Genomic DNA, 17,281 nt, shown 5'->3' on the forward strand with positions numbered 1-17,281 from the left:
GCTTTGTTAGCCGGTGTTTACACTTTGCCACTTTATTATCCATGCTAGTTTATTTTATTTTTCTTGTTTTCTTGTTTTGTGTCCTTTTGAGAAAACCCAAAAATATTTTTGTTTCTTCTTTTGCTTGTTGGGAGCTTTCCCGTGTAAATAGTTTTATTTTTCTTTGGGTCAAGGTAGAAGATATTGGTTACAATGCTTAGTGGTTCTTACATGCTTACCTGTTTAGCTTTCAAAGAGCCATATTATCTTGTCTTCTCCTTTGTGTTTGCCTGCAGATTCAACTTAGTCCAATGCACTTATTATCGTTTTCATCGTTCGATCGTGCAAATGAAAGGCAACAATGATGATATATGATGAACTGACTGAGACTGAAAAGCTGGTATGAACTCTATCTATTTTGTTTTTGTAAATATGACTAGCTTGTCAACCTAGATTTAGCTTTGTTGTGAGAGAACCATGTTTGCAATGACAACTTACATATCGTAGTTTCTGATGCCATGCTTATTTAGCTGAGAGCTTATAATGGTTTCTCTTGATTGCCAACATAGATTTTGAGATGACTATGATGTAGTATGATAGGATTGTATTCTCCTCTGAATGTTTCAAGTGGCTTGACTTGGCGCATGTTCATGCATGTAGTTGAAACAAAATCAACATAGCCTCTATGATGTTCGTGTTCATGGTGATTGATATCTTGTTCATGCTTGCATTCAATGATAGTCAAACTCATTGCATCTTGATGAATGTTGTCGCTCTCTAGATTGTCTCTTCCCAGTCTTTTGCTAGCCTTCACTTGTACTAAGCGGGAATACTGCTTGTGCATCCACCTCCATAAACCCAAAAGTTGTGCCATATGAGTCCACCATACGTAGCTATTTGCGGTATCTACCTGCCGTTCCAAGTAAATTTGCATGTGCCATGCTCTAAACCTTCAAGAAACTAATCTGTTTTGCATGCCCGAACTGCTCATGTGGTCACAGAGGGCTATTGGTATCTTCCATGCTAGGAGTGTTATCCTTGACATGTGTTTATTCACAGTCCTTCACGAGAAAGGGGCCGGTATTTGGGATGCCCAGTCATGCTTAAATCGAAAACATAACTGTAAAACAAGACTCCCCCCGGATTGATGTTAGTATGGACGGTACCCGAGGATTCGGCTAGCCGTGGAGTGTGATTGATTGGTGGTTAGGGGAGTTAAAACTTTACTTTTCTGTTTGGGAACCGCTTATAGCATGAGTAGCATGGAAGATATTGAGAACTCTTGGTCATTGCGTTGACAATGAAAGCATGCCACCCAAAATTATTATCTCTGTTTTCAAATCTTGATCTTTGGCACCTCTACAAATCAATGCTTCCCTCTGCGAAGGGCCTGTCTATTTATTTTCCTGTCGAGTCATCCTCGTCTTATATAAGCACCAATTAGAGAGCAGCTCTGTCATTTTTATGCTTTGCTTTTGATTGATATTGAGTATGACTACGACTGGATCTTCGTTGCTATGAATTACAATGTTTAGTAAGCCCTTGATCTTTGAAAGTGATGTGCATTTATGTCTTGCGGTCTCAGAAAGAGCTAGTGAGATACCACCTATTCATATTGCTTCATGCTTGTTTTGATTGAAGTGTTGGTATTTGAAACTCATTATTATTTTCGCTTTAGCAGATTATGCCATTGATATTAGTTTACCGTGAGACCTTTGTGTCATTTGCTTATGTGGTTAACTTGTGATCTTGCTAAAATTCTGGTTATGAGTTAGACATAGTTGCAACAACAAGATCAAACAGAGTTTGTCAAAGTTTTTCTTTCTCTCTCAGTTTGTCAACTGAGTTGCTTGAGGACAAGCAAGGTTTTAAGCTTGGGGGAGTTGATACGTCTCCAACGTATCTACTTTTCCAAACTCTTTTGCCCTTGTTTTGGACTCTAATTTGCATGATTTGAATGGAACTAACCTGGACTGACGCTGTTTTCAGCAGAATCGCCTTGGTGTTATTTTTGTGCAGAAATCAAAGTTCTCCAAACGTCCTGAAAATTTACGGGGAGCAGTTTTGGAAAATATCAAAAATACGTGCGCCAGAATCCACCTGAGGGGGTGGGCCAGTGGGCCACAAGCCCCTGCTCCGCCACCACCCCCCTGGTGGCGGTGGGCAGGCTTGTGGGGCCCACAGGCCTCTACCGCCCCCAACTCCAGCTCTATAAGTTGTCTTTCGTCCCAGAAAAAATAGAAAGAGAAGTTTTCGTCGCGTTTTCGATACGGAGGTGCCGCCACCACCTGTTCTTCATCTGGAGGGCAGATCTGGAGTCCGTCTTGGGCTCCAGAGAGGGAAAATCGTCGTCATCGTCGTCATCAACCTTCTTCCCTTTCCAATTCCATGAAGCTCTTCGTAGTTCGTGAGTAATCTATTTGTAGACTCGCTGGGCGGTGATGAGTAGGATGAGATCTATCATGTAATCGAGTTAGTTTTGATGGGGATTGATCCCTAGTATCCACTATGTTGTCAGATTTGATGTTGGTACTACTTTTCCATGCTTAATGCTTGTCACTAGGGCCCGAGTGCCATGATTTCACATCTGAAATTATTATGTTGTCACCAATATATGTGTGTTTTAGATCCGATCTTGCAAGTTGTAGTTACCTACTATGTGTTATGATTCGGTAACCCCGGAGTGACAATAACCGGAACCACTCTCGGTGATGACCATAGTTTGAGGAGTTCGTGTGTTCACCAAGTGCTAATGCGTTGGTCCGGTTCTTTATTAAAAGGAGAACCTTAATATCCCGTAGTTTCCTTTTGGACCCCGCTGCCACGGGAGGGATGGACAATAGATGTCATGCAAGTTCTTTTCCTTAAGCACGTATGACGACACACAGAATGCATGCCTACATCACATTGACGAATGGGAGCTAGCCACTTATCTCTCCATGTTATAGCTGTTGCATGATGAATATCATCCAAACAAATCACCGACCCACTGTTGCTACTACTGTCGCTTGCTACTGTTGCTACTTGCTACTCCTGTCACCACTGTTGTTCCTTGCCACTGCTATTCCTCGTTACATTGCCGATACCCGCTACTTCGCTGTTACTATTGTGCTTGTAGATACTAATCTTTCAGGTGTGGTTGAATCTGATAAATTCATCTGCTAATACTTGAGAGTATACTCTCACCTCCTGTCTGGCGTACTTACAAATATGGGTCGAATACTCTACCCCCGAAAATTGCTGCGAACCTACGCGCTGGTGGGCCATCAACAACATTCTCTAGTTTCATTGCTGGGGAGTGCTACCAGCATTCTTCTAGTGCCGTTGCAGGAGAAGGTTAGTTGTTATAAGCATTCGTCTAGCTAACACTAGAGATTGAAGGATCATCGAGGAGGCTAAAGTGCTGCTTCGTCTTGACGACGATGTCATCCACATAGACATGGATGTTTCTGCCGATCTGTGGCAGTAGGCACTGCTGCATGCAGCGTTGGAACGTCGCACCAACGTTCTTCAAACTGAACGTCATAGTGGTGTAGCAGTACTCCCCAATGGGCGTGATGAAGGAGGTCTTCAGGTGATCAGCTGGATCCAGCTTAATTTGATGGTAGCTTGAATAAGCATCCAGAAACGACAGCAGCTCGCAACTTGTAGTGGAGTCGATCACTTGATCTATCCTAGGCAACGCGAAAGGGTCTTTCGGACAGGCCTTATTCAGGATAGTGTAGTTGATACACATTCGCTAGGTGTTATTCTTTTTTAGCACTAGGACTGGATTTGCTAACCAGTCCTGGTGGAAAACCTCCATGATGAAGTCGGCTGCAAGGAGTCGGGTGATCTCTTCTCCAATTGTGCGTCGCTTCCCCTCGGCGAAGCGGCGCAAAGGTTGTTTCACTGGGTTTGCATTCGGTCGCACGTGAAGTTTGTGCTCGGCGTACTTCCTCGGAACACCCGACATGTCTTTGGGAGACCATGCAAAGATGTCCCGATTCTCATGGAGGAAGTCGACGAGCTCGCCTTCCTATTTGGGGTTGAGGCCAGCCCCGATGGTGACGCATTGCTTGGGGTTGGCAGGGTCGAGTGGGACCTGCTTGGTTTCTTTGGCCGGCTTGGTAGAGCCCTCGCCGTCCTACTGGGACGGAGGAGAAGGAATCGTCGGCTGCTCGTTAGCCTGGGCCACGAGCCGGTCGATCTGCTGCTTCTCCTCAGCGATCACCAGGGTGTCGGCGAGACGGCTGCTATCTTGGGCGCACTCAAGCGACTTCTTGTAGTCGCCAGCAACAGTGATGATGCCCTTTGAACCCGGCATCTTCATCTTTAGGTAGGCATAGTGCGGAATAGCCATGAATTTGGCCAGAGCCGGTCTGCCCAGCAGCGCGTGATACGGGCTGCTGAGGTCCACTACCTCGAAAGATATGGACTCTCGGCGGAAGTGAGCCTTATCGCCGAAGAGGCCGTCCAGCTGGATTTTGCCAATAGGCGAGCAGGACTGCCCAGACACGATGCCATGGAAGACAGTTCTGGTCGACAGGACGTCCGTCTCCTTGAGCCCGAGCTTGAGAAGAGTGTCGGGGTAGAGGATGTTGATGCTGCTGCCGCCGTCGACCAGCACCCGGGGGAAACGACAGGTGAGCCTCTTGGAGGCGAAGGTGGGGTGGAGGACAAGCGCGTATGAGCCCGGGTTGGGCATCACCGCAGGGTGGTCTACCTGGCTCCATGTGATTGGTCGGTCAGACCAATGCATGTACTGGGGAATCGGGGGAACCGTAGCATTCACCTCGCGCCGTCTCTGGCGCAGGCTATGCTTGTCATCGCCTTCACTGGTGAAGACGATGAATGCTCCATCTTGATGAGGGTAGTCGTCGTGGAGGAGGCCGTCTTCGCGAGGTGGCGGCGGTGGAGCCGGAGCAGGACCAGGAGCCGGTGCATGAGGCGCGGCCTACGCACCTGGGGGAGCCGGCAAGCCATCTCCTTGCGACAGCCGGCGTGCGAAGCTGCACTATCGAAGGGTGTGGTTAGACGGCTGCGCCCCAGAATGTATCTTTCAGGGGGCATCAAGCAGTTGCTCGAAGGACTGCTTCGGCAGCCAATTGGCATTGTTCCTGTTGGAACGCTTCCGCGGAGGGCCGGCTTGAGGAGCCAACATCTCGCCCTCCACGCTGGCTACCAACTTGTTGTTGGAGTGCGAAACCATCTGATCCGCCTTGCGCTTGTTGTTGTTCTGGCCGCCTCGACCATCTCCAGCCGTCTTGGGAGTAGCCGGCGTGCGAACAACCTTGTCCGAGGCGGTCACGTTGACGCGCACCGCCGAGTCGGCTGTGTCGTACTTGTCCACCTTGGCCATGAGCACCACCAGAGAGGTGGGCTCGGAGCACATGAGCTTGTGCTTGAGGAGGGTGCCGTCTCGGCAACCGTCGATGAAGTACTGGATGGCTTGTACCTCATGCACCCCCTCACAAGAGTTTAGGAGCTCCGTCCACCGGGTGACATAGTCGCGAAGAGGTTCGTCGGGCCTCTCGACGCACATGGCCAGCTCGCGGGGCCGGCCAGGGCGCTTGTAGGTGCCAGTGAAGTTGCAGACGAACGCCTCCTCAAAATCCACCCAGGAGTTGACGCTGCCGACCGGAAGGCTATTAAGCCAAGTCCAAGCCGATTCGGCCAACATGAGTGGCACGTAGCGGACCACTACGCGCTTTTTGCCCCTAGCAATGCCGACGGCTGTGGTGTAGTCGATCAGCCAGTCCTCTAGCTTGGTAGTGCCATTGTACTTGGGCGTGTCTCGAGGCAAAGTGAAGCCTCAGGGGAATGATTCCCCTCGGATCCGGAGGCCGAAGCAGGCCGGACCGATGGGACCGTCCTCCTCTAGGAGTGCTGACTGGGCCAGGACGATGAGACGCCTGCGGGCGTCCTGGTCACCCTGGGGAGTGCGAGGGCCAATACGAGCGGGGAGAGGACAGACACCTCGCGAACCGGAGACATGGGTCCTGCCCGGACGAGGAACATCACACGCCGAATCGCTCTGGCGCTGGGAGCGCCAGTCTTGACTTCCCTCGCCCCTCCGGCTGGAGGTGCGATGCGAGGAAGATCCCTCTGCGTGATGCTCACTGCTAGGGTTGCGGTGAGCTCCGGGGTTGGGTCCCAGAGATTCTGACTGGGCCTAACCGGGGTCAAGCCGTGTTTGCTGCTCGTTAGCGGCGTCAAGGAGATCCTTGACCCGCTTCTCTTGGAAGGCGCGCTCCTCGCCCTCCAAGCTTGTTATCTCTTCAATGGCCGCCTACGCTGCCGCAAGTTAGCCGTAGGGGTCTCGTAGGTGCGCTGGTTGCCGCCTAGGATCTCAGCGATTGACCGGCCGCGGCCGCGGACCGATCCAAGTTAGCTAGGTGCCTCGGAAATCGGAGTGAGGCCGTATGCGGAGTTATACTCGTGCTGCGTGGCCTCCATCCGACGCTTTGCCGAGGCGACGGCAATGCCCTCCTCCAAGATATGCATGCAAGCCTCCTCTATTGAGGCTCGGGCATCGTTAGGGTTTGCGGAAGCAGTGATGGGTGTCTTCAGGCCGGCGATAACATCTTGAAGAGTATTAGCGGTGGCAGCAGCGGGCTCACCAACGTCTGCTGATGCCTTGCCATGAGCCGCGCTGGTGCTAGCGCCGATAACCATGGTATGGGGTGAAGAACCCCACCGACGGTGGAGGGCCTTCGAAGATGAGTACATTGCTGGGGTACACGTTGTGTGCAGGCGTCTCAGCGATAGAGAGCCTGCTGAAGCTGGCGCATAGCGCCTCCACGTCGAAATCCTCGCCGAAGTAGCGAGGACCGTCGTTGAGACGTATATTGCTAAAGAGAACCCTGAGGTTCTCCATAGCAGCGACGACAACGCTCGGAAGCGCCTCGTCATCGGAGTCTTGCTCCGAATCCGCATGGCGGACGAGGACGTCGATCATCATCGGTGTTGCCTTGTCGAAAGAGGCTCCACGGCCATGCAGACCGATCCGGACGCGTTGCATCCGGTGCGGTAGGTGCTGGGCCCCGCCCAACGCGTAAAGCCAGTCGATGCCGCGATCGGCCCCACGGTGGGCGCCAAATGTCGGTGAATACTCACAACATATGCCATGGGTAGGCTAAAGTTGGTGAGAACCGAAGGGACAAAGGAGGGCGCTCGGAACAAGGTTGGTACAAGCATGGAACGCACGATGTACCCAGGTTCAGGGCTTTCCGTAGAGATAAGACCCCTAGTCCTACCGGAGTGTTTGATGTGTATGGATGGATTACAAGGTTCCTCGTGGTGCTGTGTTGGAAGGAGGAAGAGGGGAGCAGCCGGCTCGTCTCTGCCTCTCTCTAAGTGGTTGGTGGATGTGAAGTGTTGTTCGACCGACCCTCTGCATGGAGGGTGACCGGTGGGTTTTATAGACGAACCCGCCGGCCTACAATATGGATAAAAGTTACAAGAGTGGGACCCGGCTGGCAGCCTCGCCGGCTGACCAGGGGCCCACGAGGGTCTTGTCTTCTCGTTTAGGGGCCCACCGGCTGCATGGTCTCGTTTGCTAGTGGGACCCGGCTGCTGGCCAATGAATCTCTCGTGTAAGTTTGACACCGAGAACTCGATGTACGTCGAGCGTCGTCTAGCGAGATTCGTCATGGGCGGATAGTACGACCGCCTCTACTGTTCCCCACGCCGAGTGTAGTAATGGAGTGGGACTGTGACGGTCCGACACTATGCTAGGTGAGGGATCACAGCTGGGGTAGGTCAGCGGCGTGGCCGCCGACGCTCGTACCTGTCGGACACTCCGATCCAGTACCTTTGCTCACGCGTAGCCACCTTTAATCATAAGGTCTCGTCCTGACCCACGATCTGATGTGACTTGAGATCCCTGACCGGCTGATTTTCGGACCAGAAGTTTTGCCCAGGGAAGAAGAGAAGGTGCAACTAGTCCAAGAAAATCTGAAAGCAGCCAAGTCGCAACAAAAGAGTTATGCGCACCCTCGCCGCAGGAATGTGGAGTTCATTCCCGGAGATCTGGTGTACCTCAGTGTCTCACCTCTCAAGGGAGCCAAGCGTTTCCACGTTAAGGGGAAAATCGCTCCGAGGTTCATTGGGCCATTTAAGATCACGGCAAGGCATGGAGAGGTCGCTTATCACTCGGAGTTACCTCCCGAACTTTCGGGTGTGCACAACGTTTTCCACGTGTCATAGCTTCGGAAGTGTCTCCAAACGCCAAGTCGTTCTGATCCTTACAAGGGCATTAACCACCAAGCCATTGACCTTCAGCCAGATCTCATCTACCACAAGAGGCCAATCTGCATTCTGGATGAAGCAAAGAGATGCACCCGAAGTCGCACCATCAAGTATTTCAAGGTTCAATGGAGCAACCACACCGAAGCCGAAGCTACATGGGAGCGTGAAGACTATCTCCGATCTGAGTTTCCAGTCCTTTTTAGCACCTAGCTTAGGAATCTTGGGGACGAGATTCTTGTAAGGGGGATAGGTCTGTCACACCCTGTTTTTGCTATCACTTGTCTGTATTGTAAAATTCTGAGCTTGTTAAAACTTTTTCAAAACAAATGTTGTGAGTGCCACGATTGACATTGTATGCTTGTATGCTTGATCATGTGATGATTTAAAACCCTAAATTCCTTGGTATTATACTGATTTCCAAAAACCTTTGCTTATTGCAGACCAAAGTAAATCCACCTTGAGTTGCACTACATGTCCTTGATAGCAAGCAGTACGTCTACTCATATTTGGTAATCTGATTTTTACCTATCTTTATATTTCAAAACCACAAAAATAATTATTTTTGTGATTATTTTCCTAATTAAATAACCTGTCCATTTCTAATGTTAGAATTGGTATTCCAACATGGAAAAATACTTTTCTGCTTTGGAAAAATTTATTTAAATTTAGAGATGATCACAAGGACATATATTTTCCATACATAGGATTTTAAACCCCATTTTATATTATATTTATTCTTTAAAACTATAAAACCTATTTCTGTCTGTTTTGTTATTTTGAAATATTTCCAAAGTAAATATTCTCAATGAACTCCTAGAAAATTCCAGTGATATCCCTAAGCCTTGTTTGGTGTCCACATAAAGTTTCACCTTGATCAAAGGAGGATAAGGACCCCAAAGAACCCTAAAACCCTGTTTGTCCAGAATCAAGTTAGAACAACTCTACATAGCAAAGTTTGTCCAATGATGCTAAAATTTTGTAGGAGTGCCTAATACCTCAAATGAGGGTTCCACACCAAAAATGGGATTTGTGGGAGTTAGTTTGCCCACACTCCCTTTGGAAGGAACATATCTGGTAATATTGTAGTGTTTTCAAGTTTACAAAGCTAAACTTGTCCTTTGGAGCTCAAATTTGGTGAAACTCCATGGTTTACCACCAAACCCAATGCTGTTAAGTTGCAGCACCAGTGGTGGAGTGCAATCCCCCAAACCCACTGTCGAACACCTTCTGACAGATAGGAAAAAGCCACCTTAGCCACAGCTAAACCAAACTCCTTTGCTGCCAACTCTTAGATTAAGTGGCCAGTACCTGTGTCTAACCCAAGTCAACTGGCCCCCTCACTGGTACAAAGTGGAAAGGCCAAAAACCCCAATTTAGATCTCAGTTCATGACTGACAGCACCAGTATTTCTTGCCTCCCTTGACCAGCCGAAGCTCCCACAAGAACAAAACGGCTAGCCACACCCCCAGCCAGTGCCAGGACATACTGGACACGTCCAAAGTGCCTTAGAGCGCACTAGCATGCCGTGGCATGCCAAAAATGTGCTCTGGACGCGCTACAGGGAGTCACCAAGGTGGGGGCGACGCCCTCGGCCAGTTCCAGCCTCCCCCGAGATGTCCAACCTCTTCCCCGACAAGCCTTCTGCGTCGAGAATGCTTTAGGGCCCCTCCTCTCCCGTGCTAGAGCTCGCGCGACGTGTGCCCGCGCGCACCAGAACTGACCAAGGTTGCGCGACCACGAATGCTCGACTTCCCTTTCTCTCTCTCTGCTGCAGATGGTTCGGGCGGTCCAAAACCACGTCCTCAGACCGTGGTTTCAACCCCAACCTCTCTCTGCGCCCCCATACGCGCAACAGTGAGTCACCGGCGCTCCCGAATCTGCTCACCGTCGCGGCCCTATAAATAGCCCCCCTCGCTCCAACACCCCTCGGACAGCTTCACCACGATCACTAGTGCCTCCCTAGCCACCCCACCAAAGATGCAGAGCCTCGGTACACGAGATCGACCAAGGCCCCTCCGCCTCGGAGCTCCGGTCGATCTCCGGCTACACGACGGCTCCTGCGCCCCTCGACCCACCAAACTGACCCCCTCGATCCCAGGAAGCTTTCCCCCAACTCGCCCGAGCTTTCCCGTGTTTCTAGCCACCCCCTCGACCACCTCCCGAAATTCCTCCGCCCCGGCCTCCTCGTCCCCGGTGAACCCCTGCCTCCCTGTCGTTGTTTCGACCACCAGCAGGTAGGCGACGGTCAGGCGAACCCATTCCCGTGTTCTTTGGGGCATGAGCACGTCGGCAACCTTGTCGGCGTCCTCCTCCTCCTCTCTGGTCGGAGGTAGGAGACGACCCCGGCAGGTGTGCCCCACCTGTTAGTGGCCCAGCCTCCTCCCCCACGCTGGCCTCGACCACTGACCGCAGAGCCCCGCAAGTCAGGTCCAAACCTGACGGCACGCGTGCCTGGGCACGCTGTCGGCTAGCCATGGGCCAGCTCAACTCTGGGCCGAGCCAGGCCGGGGGTTAGCCTGTTTTTCTTTTTATTTTAAACCTTGGTTTCTAAGATTTTATAATACCATTTAACCAGTGTAAAAATATAACTCTTCCACTTTTATTCTTCTAAAAATATGTAGTATTTAATGGTATCCTTAGGTGAATTTTTCCAACAACTATTCTATTTTATATTAATAAAAATGACTAAAATGGAATAGTTTTGCTTCTGTTCGGTTGTTTTCAAAAATATTCCTTCAAGGAAAACTAAGGCAAATATTTTTAAAATGATATCTTAAATTTATTAGTAATAGAGAACATTTTAAAAATAACTTTGTGGACTGTTTCTGTGTGAGCTATTTCTTATTTATTGTTTTATCGACGATAGAAAATCCGTCTGACGAGGGAACCGGAGCGGAAGTCCTCGAAGACCTCGGATACTTAGCTGACCAAGGCAAGCAGACCTTTGACCATGACTGAGCATATGTTACTTTGCATCTTAAATAGCAAGTATACCCGTTGCATATGATCATAAGTGCCGGTAATCATTTGATATGATTTACCGAAGGCTCCTCCGGAGCATTTACATTGAGCTTGACTCTACCCCTTCAGGGTCATGCTAATACCATATTGACAAGTAAAGATAGCAGTAGTATTTATCATGAGCATGATGTTGTCATAAAGCAAGAGTTTATGAAAATCCCGTCGGGTGCCACTAATGCCCGAGGGTGATGATGAGTTAGGTGGTCACTTTTGGTGAAGTGATGCACCCGGTATTTGCGTGAGTATGGTTTCGGAAATGGGATTACATTTATGATGTGTCGACCGTCCCAACCCTACCAGTACGACCACGTTCACCCTTATGGGACGGGCTATGTTAATTACTTTGGTCGGTGCTAGCAAAGAGCCACATTACTAGTGGCGGGAGTGATGTGTGGTCACTCTCGTGATGGGGTCGTGCCGGGTAGGACGACTATGCCATTTTTATGAGTTCCAATCACACCGTTGGTCCCCGCATGGTTGCTACTATCCAGAGTTGGTGCTCGTAAGACGTACAACATGTGGGCTGGGTACCAATCGAGTGGACCTCTATGTCTATTATCGTCAGGGGAAAGGCAATGATCGGGTACTTACCTCAGGTATGTGATATACCGCGAGTCGTCGATAACACGGAAGTTTCCCGGATCTCGTGGGTCCAGCGTACTACCTCTCTGAGTGTAAAATATTCGAATAGTCGTGTCCACCGTCAAGGACAGTTGGGTAATCCTTCTTAAACTACGTCCTGATAGTTCCGCATAAACCAAGTGTGCGTGAGTGTGTGTGTGTGTGGTGATGAGAAAGGTGTTGCTATGATAGCAATGACCAAGTTCGGTGAATTGACATATAAGGTGAACCCGGATGGTTCAGCCCTCGGCAGATATATTGATATCTGTAACCTGTCCTTCAAGAGTAATTCTTTAACTTGATGCATATTCATGATCATTCCACCCAGATAAGTTACACTAGAGATGCATGATATTGTTATCCTTCACTTTTGTTGATTATATCGTGGGCTGTTTGTGAGTACATTCAAAGTACTCATTGTCTTGCAACTGGTTATGTTATTGACCAGGCATGGAAGGACCGGAGTTTGGAGATGAGTACGTCTTCGGAGACACCCCTGCGAACTAGGATGCTTCCGAGTCAGAATGCCTGTCGGTGTAGGCTTGATGGCATGGGCACCTCTTAGCCCCTTTGTTTTCCACTATTAGTGTACTCGTGTGATTTGGCCTTAGGCCCTATCGTGTGAACTTGACCCTTCGGTCACGTGTTTGAATAATCGGTACTTGGATCTAAGACTCTTTATTCAGTATCTGTGTTCGGTGAGCATTGATCTTTGGGATCACTAAGCACGGCGATTCTCGACTAGTAAGTCGGGGTCCCCACATAACAACTCGTCCATGGCCAGTTGAGCTCGCCATCGAGGTTAGTTTAATGCACTCAACTATCTTTCCGCATTATGTTGTGCGTGGGAACCAATATGATTACAATGCTAACAACGAGTTGTGTTGCAGGCTGCTATTCTGAAAGAGAGAGAGGCAATGCAGGCGCTTTTGGCGGAGAAGGATAAGGATATGAAGGAGATGGAGGAGAGGACAGCTGCATTGGTGGAGGCGGAGAGGGCACGGAATGATGCGCCTAACAGGGCCATGTACGAGCTCTTCGTGGTAAGTTTCTTCTTCATATTATTTCAAATCTTGCATTTTAATGTTTGTTTCATTAATAACTAAAAAGTTTGACTTGTCAAAACCAAATGTAAAGTCTATGTGCGAGAAGACCAGCGACGTCCCTCCGGCGATGCGAGTCATTAACATGGCGGGGACGGTGAGTCACTAGTAGAAAAAGGGCCTTTTGTCCCGGTTCATAAGGACCTTCTGTCCCGGTTTCGGAACCGGGACAAAAAGGTCGTTACTAATGCCCTTTGCCTTTAGTCCCGGTTCTTACTCGAACTGAGACAGATGGGCCTCCACGTGGCCGCTGCGGCTGGGCCAGGCAGGGGGGCCTTTAGTCCCGGTTGATGACACCAACCGGGACCAAAATGCATCCACGCGTCAGCACCTGGCTGGAGCTGAGGTTTTTTTAAAGGGGCTGGTTTAGGGGTTAATTTAGGTTGTTATTAGCTAGCTAATAGAGGAAAGTTTCCTCTCTTATATATCTTCGTGCTTGGTCATCCGTCGTGCTTTGTCGAACATATTTACAAAATGTAGACACGAGTTACATGCACATATATGCATCTTTTTTACACTATATCATTTCATATCATTTTCGTCGAATGGCAATAGTATTCTAATCGATCATCTAACAACTCATCATCAACTTAATCATATACCAAGTTATCATATGATACACATAAAATAAAACAGAGAAACATCATAATATGTATATAGTCATCATATGCATCATGCATCCTAATTAATCGATCATGTCAAGTAATAATATAAACTAGAAGAAGTTGTCTCTCATAAGACCTAGTCCTCGCTCTTAGATATAATGTCATAAAACAGAATAAGACCTATGGCTCCATGATGAATCACAGAGATCCAACGGTCTCCATCTTGTGGCTTGCGAACCTTCTTTATTTCTCACCATGCTTCAATTTGGAGTCTTTTTTATCTTGATTTTAAGTTAATCAAGTACGGAGCATAGAACTCAGCCCTCAACGGGCTTCTAATTCTCATTTGACCTTCTGGGTCGATTAGCGGAGGCACTACATCATGTGGCAGTTGTTGTTGAAGAACATAAGAATAACCTAGTTAGCAATGTAATCAACACCATTTATGCAATAGTGGAGCGTACTTAATTTGGAAACTCTTACCAAGACATTTCGGCGAATATCATCTGGACTCAACCTATGCACTAGTGGCATGTAAAATGAATAATTTTGGCCAATTCCAAAATGATACGGGAAGGTATCCCTAGAAGCTAGAACACGAGCAACAAGAAAGTGGAGAAGATCATCCTTCTCCTCCCAAGTTAGATGTTATCCATACGTGTAGTGTGTCGTGTCAATTAATTTTTGTAATTCAGTCGAAGCAACGAAATAAGCTGTAAATTATAATTTAACAAATTTAGTATATAGATGGAAACCAACTATTTCTAAATATAAATGCAAATTACTTCACATGGAGGTAAAACAGGAAGCATATCATCGACATACACCCAAATTTTGTAATAATTTAATGTTTCAAAAATACTTAGAAATTTTGTAATTGTCCACAAGATGTGGGCATTATATAAACCATTCAAAACGACCACATGTGCTACGATCATTCAAAGGACAATTTGGGTTGTTGTTGTTGTTTGTACAACAAGTAGCATGATATAATTATAACTATGGCCCAATAACTAGGAACCTGCAACGTGTGGCCAAAGTTTTAATAGACGATGAACACCACATGACATGTAAATTGCGAGAGGAAAACAGGTTGACTACACCAACTATTTATAAATATAAATGCAAATTACTTGACAAATATGGTTGAGAAACTCACATGGAGGTAAAACAGGAAGCATATCATCGACAACCACCCAAATGTCGATGTTGTCTGGCATATTATCTTCAGGACGAAGATCGAAGGTGATTTCCATTCCCTTCTGAAATCCATATGCCTTGCAAAGATCTTCCCACTTTGGGCACCCAAATTCTGTTTGAAAAACTGAATTAAATACTTGGATAACAAATGTGTGACCATGTATAGTCCTCAGCTTAGCGCTCCTCCTCTCAATTCTCTCGTGGTCTTCGAAATCGAGCCTCTCCAACACATATCTTCTTGCATGGCAAGGGAGGTACATATCGCCGTCCTCGTCAAGCTTCATGCTGAAGAACCTATCATCTCGCAGGTGAGGCATGTCGCACATACCCCGAGAGTCGCCGCATATTCACACTCGCAATATCCGTCGTCAGACATTTCTTGTTTTAATGTGGTAAATGTGTTAAACAACAATATAATCGTGGCACACTATATATATCGAAAGAATTGAACATCTATATATAATAACTCTTCATGCTCGCATCATGCATCATCATATATAACAACAAGTCCTACTAATTAATCATCATCATTAATAGTTAAATAAAGTGTGTCACGATTATATATAACAAGTCGACGTCGATGCGGGAACTACTTCTATATATAGTTAAATAAAGTAGTTTTATTAATAAAATCAACTAGGTCAACTACTAAGCACTTACTATAAATAAATAAAGTAGTACTTACTAAAAACAAACTACTTCAATATATAGTAAAATAAAGTAGTTTATTATATCACCTAGCTAGTTCAACTATATATGAAGCACTTACTATAAATAAAACAAAGTAGTACTTACTAAAAATAAACTAGTTTAACTGTAGTTCTATTATTTTTCTAACTAATTATATTAAACACTTTCTCTTCTTATTTTCCTTTTTCCTCTATTCTAAATATGAACATATTCATAAATGACTTTGATCGTGCACAATTTTCCTATACATACACAATATGAACATATACATAAATTGACAAAGAAAATACTATGAACAAAACAATAAATAAAATTCTATAAACAAAATTACAACAGAAAAAATCATAAAAATTCTATGATCAGAAAAAAATCATAAAAATTTGACATATTCGATCTTTGCATATATATGAACATACAAACACGCATATTCAACAATAATATCACCAAAAAAATCTTTTAACAGAAAAAAAATCTTTGCTCACGTCGACGGTGTCGGGGACGGCGACGGCAAGGTGCGGCGCGGGGCCGGGCGGCGCGGCGACGGGCAGGCGCCGGCGGCATCGCGGGTCGTGGGGCGCGGGGCGGGGGTGGGGGACGGCCTCGGGGCGGTGCGGGGCGACGACGGCGACGGCGAGGCGGAGACGGACGGGCAGCCTGGCGGCGTCGGGCGGCGGGGAAGAACGAACTAAACAAAATTTTTGCGAGTGCTGCTTATATAGGCAGAGCATTGGTCCCGGTTCATGGCACCAACCGGGACCAAAGGCCTCTTTTCAGCAGCCCAAAGGGCGGGAAACAAAGTCCTTTGGTCCTGGTTGGTGGCACCAACCGGGACCAAAGGCCTCTTTTCAGCAGCCCAAAGGGCAGAAAATAGTGACCTTTGGTCCCGGTTGGTGCCACCAACCGGTACCAATGCACCCCTTTAGTCCCGGTTGGTGGCACCAACCGGGACCAAAGGCGTGTGCTGGCACGGTGCGGTGCTATGTTTAGTCCCACCTCGCTAGCCGAGAGGGGCTCGAAGTAGTGTATAAGCCCTGCCGAACCAACCACTTCGAGCTCCTCTCTACTGCAGGCTTACGGGCCTAAAATCACTCTCTGTGCTTGTGGGCCTATTGGGCCTATTGCGGGGCTGCATCTTGGCCCTAGTAATGGGTTTCTAGTCTTATGCAGGCCATGGTGGCCCTGTAGGTGGCACTGTTTTTAAACTTTTTTCCTGTTTCTTGCTTTCTTTTTTGCTTCTAATTACTTATTTATTTTGTTTTACGATAATTCTTTTTGCTACTAAAGTTTGTAATAAAATTCTAATTACTTATTTATTTTCTTTTGTGATAATTCTTTTTGCTTTTAATGTTTTGAACAAAATTCTAATTACTTATTTATTTTCTTTTATGATAATTGTTTTTGCTATTAAAGTTTGTAACAAAATTCTGTATAATTTTAGTTTCAATAATACTAGAGGTTTATAAAAGCTTTTTAGTTGATTCCTTTAGTACCAGTTCTAAGGCTGTTACAAAGGCATTTTATTTGGTACAGGTTTTAAGGCTGGGGCCCCACGAGCGACTTACAGTACTGGTTCGTGGCATGAACCGGTAAAAGAGTTTTTGAGTTGATTCTTTGTGCAGCTGTTTTTAGTCCCACCTCGCCAAGCGAGAGGCACTCGCAGCGGTTTATAAGCCCTGAGTGTAGAGACGATGAAGGGAGAAGCGTAGTGCTCACCTGCACGTTGGCCTGAAGCTAAGCAACGTGCAGGTGAGCATTGCGCCTCTCTTTTATTTTGGCATGGTATCATCATTTCATCCACATAGCATATGAAAGAAAGTTGAGAGGGTTACG

Source organism: Hordeum vulgare, chromosome 3H (genome assembly GCF_904849725.1).
Source record: "Hordeum vulgare subsp. vulgare chromosome 3H, MorexV3_pseudomolecules_assembly, whole genome shotgun sequence".
In the NCBI taxonomy this organism is placed as follows: Eukaryota; Viridiplantae; Streptophyta; class Magnoliopsida; order Poales; family Poaceae; genus Hordeum; species Hordeum vulgare.